General features: G+C 38.8%; 1 pseudogene; it reads left to right on the top strand.

Annotated features, from left to right (window-relative positions):
• The first annotated feature begins 3,166 nt into the window (after window positions 1-3,166).
• On the top strand, window positions 3,167-7,351 carry LOC149249829 (pathogenesis-related thaumatin-like protein 3.6; annotated as a pseudogene).
• Window positions 7,352-8,080: the final 729 nt, after the last annotated feature.

Raw genomic sequence — 8,080 nt, 5'->3', positions numbered from 1 at the left:
AGGTGCATTGGTCAACCCGAAAGGCAATACCACAAACTCGTAATGCCCATAACGAGTACGAAAAGCTGTTTTGGCTATGTCCTCATCCTTAATTCTGATTTGATGATAGCCCGACCTCAAGTCGATCTTTGAAAAGATTGTCGCCCCCTTCACCTGATCAAACAATTCATCAATGCGGGGTAGTGGATATTTGTTTTTAACTGTCAATTTGTTCAGCTGTCTATAATCTATGCACATTCGGAGAGTTCCATCTTTTTTCCTAACAAACAACACAGGGGCTCCCCAAGGGGATACACTGGGACGGATATACTTCTTGTCCAACAACTCTTGCAGCTGCATCTTTAACTCAGTTAATTCCGGCACACTCATCCGATAGGGTGCTCGGGATACTGGGGCTGCACCGGGTACCAATTCAATGGTGAAGTCCAAAACTCTTTTGGGCGGCAGCCCTGGTATTTCTTCCGGAAATACATCTGTAAAATCTCGCACTACTGGTATATTCTCCACAGTCGCAACTTTATCATCAGACCCAGCATACCCTACTTGTATTGCATATATTTGACATTTCTTCCAGACACTTTTAGCTAGTTGTGAGGCCGTAATTGGCCGGATCTGCACTGGTTTTTGGATACCTTGAATTTCCTTTTCCATTCCCAGTTCATCTTGGAAAGAGATTGTTTTTGTCTTGTGGTTTATTACAGACCATCACTTTTCCAACCAGTCCATTCCTATCAGCACATCATATGATCCCAGAGGGAGTACATTCAATTCTGTTATTATTGTTTGACCAGCTAACCTTAGTGGACAGTTGTTGACCTTAGTCAACACTCGTCTTTTGGCCCCGGTGGCAAGCTGTACTAACCAAGGATTTTTAAACTTAACAGTTTGCAAACTACAGCTTTCCACGACTTTGGGACTTACATAGCTTAAAGTAGCTCCTGGGTCTACTAAAATGGAAACAGTTCGATCAAAGATCTTACCTTCAAACTCTATCATTGTTGGCTGGTAATCAGCTTGTCGATCCTCAAGTGCTGCATTTATTCTGGGCATGGACCGGGCCACATCTCCCACCGTAGAGGCTTCGTAGATCTGGGACACCTGATCGCTTTCCCTCCGATGAGGACAATTTTTAATATAATGGGGTCCGCCACAACCCCAGCACTGAACCGGTGGCCTAACTGAGCCCTCATTATCCATTTTAACCGGCTGTTCACTATATTTAGATTCAGCAGGTGGCTTAAATCTGATCTGACTTCTTGATGGGTTTCTAGTGCTAGCCCCTTTCGAAAATCCCTTGTGAAAGCTGCTGCGAGTTCCCTTAGCTCCTACAGTCATTCTGCTGCTCTTTCTATCTGCCCAGCGCTTCCCAGAATTTTCTCCTTTTTGTTTGCTCTGCTGATAACATATTCTAGCCTTCCGAATTGCTTCGTCCATCGTTTTCGGATTATCAAACTCGATCCTTTCCCGCATCACTAGGGGTAGGCTGCTAACAAACTGTTGCACCTTAGCCTTCTCCTCTCGAATGTACGGTACATAGCGAAGCAGGGATGTAAATTTAGTTATGAACTCATCTATGGTCTGCTGTCCAAGCCGCAGATCATGAAATTCTCGTGCTTTTTCATCATAGAAGCGTTCTGTCAGGTATTTTTCCTTAAAATATCTTTGGAAAGTCTCCCAAGTCACATCTTGCTCACTCACACCCCACACCATCTTGACTTCTTCCCACCATAATGTGGCCTTGGCCTGCAGCTGGAAAATAGCCAGCCGTGCCTTAAGATGGTGATCATACTCGTACACTTGGAAATACTTGTTCATATTGATTAGCCATGCCTCTGCGGCTTCTTCTGATTCCCCATCGAAATGAGGTGGTTTAATCTTCCGAAACTCCCCTTGCAATTCTATCCGCGGTCTTTTTGGAGTTTGATATTCAGAAGCGTTAACAGACTTCTCTCCTCGCGTCTCCGCCCTTTCCTCTGCTTCCTCCTGTTCAGTGTGATAACTTTGTTCATCTGTTACTCGTGTCTGTTCAGGCCTAGGATGAGACCGCTGTTGATGTTGTTTATCAGATAAACTTTTCAGAATCCTCTCCTGTTCCATGTTTAATCTTGCGTTGTCCTCACGCAAATGGGCCATTTCGTCCTTCAGCTCCTGGACTGCCCGCAATATAGTCAAATCAGGGTTGCGGCCTTCGACTCCCAGTTGTACCCATAGCTCAGGATTCCCCTGAGGGCGAGCAACATTATCTGGTTGATCCAAATTTCCATGAGGAGCGCTACTTGTTCTCCTCATTCCGTTGTTACCTGTACAAGATTAGTTCATTCAACAGTTGTATTTGTATATTCCACTATACTTTTTACTTGCTTGTTATGATACTATTTATGCATTGCTGTTTTATTAAAATTAACCTGAGGTCACAGAGTTGTAACCTGGGCTCTGATACCAATTTGTCACGTACCAATTACAGATCTCAATTTTTTTTTATTTTACCACTATATAATCATGCATAAATGTCACATTGATTTTCTTTGCGCCGCCAACAAATTATAAATACTATTGTTGCCGAGCATTATAATCAAAGTTTACTTATTATAAAATCATTCAAATAATATAAATATATTTCTACCCGCTCATGCAAAGGTTATTAATATTTTTCTATATACATCTTCCCATACCCATAATTCGATATCGATTAGACAATGGATAACTCTGGTTATATCGTGAGTTTCTAACATGCGGAATACAACTTCAAAGGTATATACAGATGCAATGAAACGGTACTCATTCTTAAATGTTCCTTTATGGCATTTACGATATTTATGTGTTGGTTTACGTTTCCGAGGAAGCTGAAGCCGTGGGTTCTGACCGGCTCCGGCGCTCATCTAGCTGGCTTATTTTGCATCGTCTGTTTGGCTCGATGAACGGCTAGCTAACAGTCCTTCATGTGCCTTCGCGTGCCGAACACTCCAAACGCCATACGGCCTGACACCTCGAACTTGCCAAAACTTGGTTGCCTTTCCCGGTTCTTTTCCTGCTGATCGGACGATGGTGATAAGCTCGTCCAGATCCAGGGCTGTTGTCGAGCCACGCGGCAGTGGAGGCTGCTGAGGCATTTATGAAGGGATTCACTCTTTCGGCTTGTTTCTTATTTTCAATATTGAACAGCGTTATGGTGCTTTGCCTTACCCTAAACCTTTCGTCTCCAAGTGAACTGGTGCACAGCGGAATGTTTCGGCCATCCTTCACGGATTCAGGTATTACTATTTCATATACAGGTTCCGCTTCTCTCTTTTCTGCTTGTGTTTTACACAGGTGCATGAGCTTCCGCAGCTCGGATACAGTTACGGTCTCTGGTCTCTGTTAACTCGTTTACGTTTTTTTTTCTTTTTGCAGCATTTTTATTAGAGCTCTCAGATACGATTTGGTTGTTGTTCTCAGGAGGATGGCTCGAGGGCTAACCAGCAATATTGGGAGTCTTCTCCGCTTCACTGCCATCCCAAATCCAGGTAAGAGCTATGCGTTTACCATAGACCCATTTGGTTTTTCCCAAGGTAGTGGCTGAACAGCTGTTCGTCTGAACAGGAATGTCAGGGTTTGCTCTTGTATTTGGAGACCCTCGGCCATACTCGAGGGGTTTCCCCACTTGGGAATTTCTATGTCTCATTCTCATATTTGGTGGTTGTATTATATCAGGTTTTCCAGCCCACACTCAGGCGGAAACCACCGCTAAGAGGCGTTGTACGCCGAGCTTAAATTGTATAATCGGTCTTTCATTATGTGACCTAACGCTCCTGAGCGCAGACAATACTTTTTGTTGAACACTGTTTTTGGTTTATATAATTCTATTTCTCAGTTTAATCTTGAATAAGAAATTATTACGATGACACAGGTATCTTTGTATGACTCTAGTTCTGTATTATGATGCTTTTTGGCGTACTCACCTTTTCTGTGGCTTTGCTGTGAACACGGCTTGATTACCAGTCTCTGATCGTATCTTTTCAGTGTAAATTCGTTTTATGGTTAGTTCTCCTATATGAATGGAAATACGTTTTTTTTTTATGGTTATTTCTTTCTATATGAATGGTTCGGACATTAAGCCCTGCGCCCGAGTACATACTTAAGCTCAGCCATGGCGATTCTTTTGGAATCGGGACAATCTGTTAATAATTGTTTGCATGCATAATGTTAATGGTTCTTCTTTCAACCCACAGTGGCAAGGATGTGTCCGACTGCGTTATGTTTCATCCACATACATATGTATATTCTGCCAAATGTGTTCTGTTATATAGATGCTATTGAATGTTGTTGCTATGAAGCGTGTGCATGGTTCCGCCGACGAGTCGCTCGGCCTGCGGTTCTCCTTGGTAAAAGGTTTTAGTTGGTAAAAGGTTTTAGTTTTCATATATTTTAATACTGTTCTCGATTCGGGATAAGAACCCTTTACTTCTACAGAGTGTTAAATTTCTTTTCGTTTTCATTCCTAACTGGTTACAGAGAAGGGTTTAGCCGTATTCTTTTCTGTTTAGCATTTCACAGAGATTTCAGTTCGATATGTTTTCTTTTACCTCTGTTCTTTGATTGAAAGGTCCAGATTCTGTCTCTGCCGGTTGCGCAGAGACTAGATTTCTAAAAAGAAATGATTAGATTATTTTTCCATTATCTTTTTTGCCTATAAAAGACCATAAAAGGTTTCCACAGATAAAATGCTTAGCAAGCCATACCTGTTTAGCAGCAAACCTATTCGTTATGCTTGTCAACCTCCCGTCCGTAGGAAGATCCTTCTCGATCTTCCACCCCCAAGCACTTCTGCAGATCTTCTTGTCTGCAATCCCTCTGGCTATGCCAGGTCTCGCTATCTGATCCTAACCAGACGTAGCGGATTCAGGAAGTCTTTTCCTTCCAACACATGCTATCTGGTCACTACCAGACATAGCATCTCCTCATTTCTGCCATCTGATCCTAACCAGACTTGGCATTCTTCCCCCTTTTCCTCTTGGGGTCTCAACTGTCTCCTGAAGGTAGTTAGGTTTTCTTTATTTAACTACCTCAACAGTTATTAACCACAATTAATCATACACTCAAATTAAATAGTGATGACATAATTAATTATCATAATAATTAACAATACTAACAACAGAGTTTTTTTACTTATCAAAGAGAGTTTTAGCTCACAATTAAATTTACTATTTTACCCAACATTATCACTTCACGAGGAGCATTATAGGTGTTAACTAATTTGATCCCTCCCATATGTCTGGGTTTTTTTGTTTTTTGTTTTTAAAATGAATTTCATTTGTTTTTCTCAATATTTTTTATTTTATTTTATTTAATGAACTAAATTTTAAATATAATTTTTGATATTTAAAGGAAATACATATTAACAAGTTTGGTCATTTTTGTTTCATACATTTTAATTTAAAATAGAGTTAACTTAATTTATTCATTTTTAAATGTTTTATATATATAATTAGATTTGTTTTTGTGTTATTTAAAATGGAGTCTCTTTATTAATATTTTTATCTAATTATAATTAATATTTTTTATTAGTTATTTTATTTAATGCATCATACATCTAAATTATTATGTACCCATTATGATTTTTAATTCATATAACTTATATATAATATAAATAATGGTGTGCCTATATAATTCAAACACATTATATAGTGTAGACATTTGCTGGTTGAAATATGATACCCGGCCAAAATTTTAAGTTAACTCTTCGTGCAATGTTTCAAACAAAAAGTTACTATTCCACTTTTCGGTAAAATTTTTGGTTGGTGCCTAGCTCGTTTGTAGGAGTTCAAATCACTCAACGTCTTCTTCACTCTAAGGTACAAAACAACATAAATCCACATGGCGTTGACAAACCAACATTCCATAGGGACCAACATTCCATAGGGTTTGTGTTTGAAAAGGAACTATCCCAATTTAATAGATACTAAATAAAATCTATTATATTTAAATAAAATGATTTTAATAATACATTTCCAGTTATTAAAAAAAGATATTTTAAGCTATCATTTTATTAATTATAAAAAATTAGTATAAGATTAAAATATATATATATATGTTTTAAAATTTATAAAAAATTGTTGATCTTGGGATTAGGTCTATTTTTCTATGAATATTTCATTATTATGATTTAAATCATAATATAGTTTGCTTATATCAATGTTCTAAAACTTAAGACTTAAAATACATTCCGGCCAGATTTCAATTAAAATTGATCGTAAAAATGGAAAAGAAAAAACCGTCTCTTTGTTGTTCGTTAAAGCCCGTGAATCTTGCCAGTTGATGCGGTTAGAGATGGTGCCCTATGTGGACATCTACGCCTACATGTCATTTCATGCCCTGTCATTTCTCCATCCTACTCGTCACAACACTACTCGTCCTTTCACCTCCCATTTCTATTTGTATGCAAATCTGGGTTATCTCTCAAGTTGCGAGCAACAAAAAAAAATCTGCGAAAACAAATTCGGGGAATCAGTTAACGATGACAACGACATGGAGAGCTATATTTCTTGTTACATTTACGTCTTTTCTCTGATCTTGCGTTGCAGGTAAAATTCTCATTGTCAAATTGAATTGTTCAGGCTAATGTTTGTCTCAAATCTGTAGAGTAATAATATGTTATTATGTTTTGTTAACTAATTTTTACTAAACAAATTAATGGAATCTGATCGATGAACAGAGTCACCTATGCCTTATGAAACAATAAGGGTGGTGAACAACTGCGCATTTCCAGTGTGGCCTGCAACTGTGGGGTCAACTAAAGTTCCTCCAACTCAGATGATGATGAAAGTGGGAGCAGGAGAGTCATATTCATGGAAGGCAGATCCATTCTGGTCGGGATCCGTTTGGGGGAGGACTAGTTGTGTCTTCATTCCCAAGGGATCGGAACCTGCGATTCCGGTGATTGTGGAGGAAAGCTGCATTGCAGAGGCGAGATTCAAAATATAACGGCAATCACAAAAGCAGACTTTGAACTTCTGGGTGGAATCGCGAAGCCTGACATTTTTTCAGTTACATTGGAGAAGGGTTACAATCTTCCAATGTCAGTGGTTGCAAGCTATGCCGCCAATAATATCAGTAAAAGCCGTTCCTGCGAGTCCATGGAGTGCAGAGCCAACGCGGATGTGGTGTCCCGAAAGACTTGCAAATGAAGAAGAAAGGGAGCGTCGTTATTGCCTGCAACGCTCATTTCGATGGATATTTGCCGAGTTCGCCCGCGTTCAGCGAGGCATTTAAGAAGGCGTGTCCTCGTGCGTTCCCCTTCCAAAGTAGCACCATATGCCCTCCTTCCACGGTTTCCTACACCCTCATCTTCTGCCCTCGCCGTCCTTCGGCCTGAATATGTAATGCATGCAATTTCTATGTTTACCTCCCTTGGTGCGCTTCTCAGCTACTTCATTACTTCCACTCCAAACCCATTTCTGAATGGGCTCGTTATGTATTCGAATGCCAGAATAAGAGGTCGCATTACATGGTTATGACTGCAAATAATGTGTGTGTCGCACCAGCCATGGATATGAATTTGCTGCTGCATAACGGAAGATCTTAATTTTTTTTTTTTTTTCCTTTCTAATATCTTGAAACACAGAATTTTGTTTGCCGCATCAAACACCAATCACAAGTGCAAGGGGACGATATAGTTTAGTGCACACTTTCTTTTTTTCTTTTTTAACCTTCCAAAAATTCGTCAATGATTATGTAGTTTCTTTGATACACGCTGTGGCTCTAAATTAGAGGACTGCGGTGTCGCTCTAGATTTAAATCATTTTTTTTTTAATATACACATGAGTAGAGATTTATATTAAACATATCTATTTTAAACACAGATTTAGATCGATTTATCTTAAACACATAGATCTATTTCAATGACATATTTAGATTTAAATCTATCTTAAGTACAAATTTATTTAGAGTTCAAAATGGATCTATTTTAAAAACAAATTCTTAAAAAACAAATTTATTATGAATTGAGAAATCAAAACAAATTTACATGTCAAGAGATTTTATCTTTTTCGGAATTAGATCAATTCTGATAAAAATAAATCCAATTTTTTAGATTTGATAAATT

This window comes from Pinus tabuliformis, chromosome 7 (genome assembly GCF_031772625.1).
Source record: "Pinus tabuliformis cultivar Carrire ecotype Pingquan chromosome 7, CPIR1, whole genome shotgun sequence".
Classification (NCBI taxonomy): domain Eukaryota; kingdom Viridiplantae; phylum Streptophyta; class Pinopsida; order Pinales; family Pinaceae; genus Pinus; species Pinus tabuliformis.
The sequence above is the reverse complement of the archived record's forward strand: the minus strand, read 5'-3'. Positions and strand labels throughout refer to the sequence as shown.